Below are 1153 nucleotides of genomic sequence, written 5' to 3' on the forward strand. Positions count from 1 at the left end.
AAAAGGATAAAAAGGAACGAGCAAAGTCTCCAAGAAATATGGGACTATGTGAAAAGACCTAATCTACGCTTGATAGGTATACCTGAATGTGATAAAGAGAATCAATCCAAGCTGGAAAATACGCTTCAGGATATTATTCAGGAAAACTTTCCCAACCTAGCAAGGCAGGACAATATTCAACTCCAGGTAATACAGAGAACACCACAAAGATATTCCTCAAGAAGATCAACCTCAAGGAACATAATCGCCAGATTCACCAGGGTTGAAATCAAGGAGAAAATACTGAGTGCAGCCAGAGAGAAAGGTTGGGTTACCCATAAAGGGAAGCCTATCAGACACAGCAGATCTCTCAGCAGAAGCCCTACAAGCCAGAAGAGAGTGGGGGCCAATATTCAACATCCTTAAAGAAAAGAACTTTCAACCCAGAATTTTACATCCAGCCAAACTAAGCTTCATAAGCAAAGGAAAAATAAAATCGTTTGTGAACAAGCAAGCACTCAGAGATTTCATCACCACCAGGCCTGCTTTACAAGAGCTTCTGAAAGAACACTACACATAGAAAGGAACAACCAGTATCAGCCTTTCTAAAAAATATCAAAAAGTAAAGAGCATCAACATAATCAAGAATTTATATCAACTAATGGGCAAAACAGCCAGCTAACATTAAATGGCAGTATTAAACTCACATATATTATTATTAATCCTAAATTTAAATCGACTAAATCCCCCAATCCAAAGACACAGACAGGCAAAAAAAAGGCAAAACCCACCAGTAGGCTGCATCCAGACCCATCTCACATGCAAGGATACACAAAGACTCAAAACAAAGAGATGGAGAAAGATTTACCAACCAAATGGAGAGCAAAAATAAACAAACAAATAAAAAGCAGGAGTTGCTTTAAAGCAACAAAGATCAAAAGAAGCAAAGAAGAATATTACATAATGATAAAAGAATCAATGCAACAAGAAGAGCTAACGATCTTAAATATATACGCACCCAATACAGGAATACCCAGATAAATAAGACTTATAAAGAGACTTAGACTCCCACACAATAATAGTGGGAGACTTCAACATCAATATTAGACAGATCAATGAGATAGAAAATTAACAACGATATCCAGGATTTGAACTCAGATCCGGAACAAGTAAA

The 1153-nt window shown here is 37.0% G+C and overlaps 1 protein-coding gene across 3 annotated transcripts in view; it reads right to left on the reverse strand.

The window, feature by feature from the left end:
* Positions 1-1153, reverse strand: part of PRKDC (protein kinase, DNA-activated, catalytic subunit) — a 186211-nt gene that overhangs the window by 69081 nt on the left and 115977 nt on the right. The window lies entirely within an intron of this gene.

Source organism: Cebus imitator, unplaced genomic scaffold, assembly GCF_001604975.1.
Source record: "Cebus imitator isolate Cc_AM_T3 unplaced genomic scaffold, Cebus_imitator-1.0 Scaffold584, whole genome shotgun sequence".
NCBI classification, from domain to species: Eukaryota; Metazoa; Chordata; class Mammalia; order Primates; family Cebidae; genus Cebus; species Cebus imitator.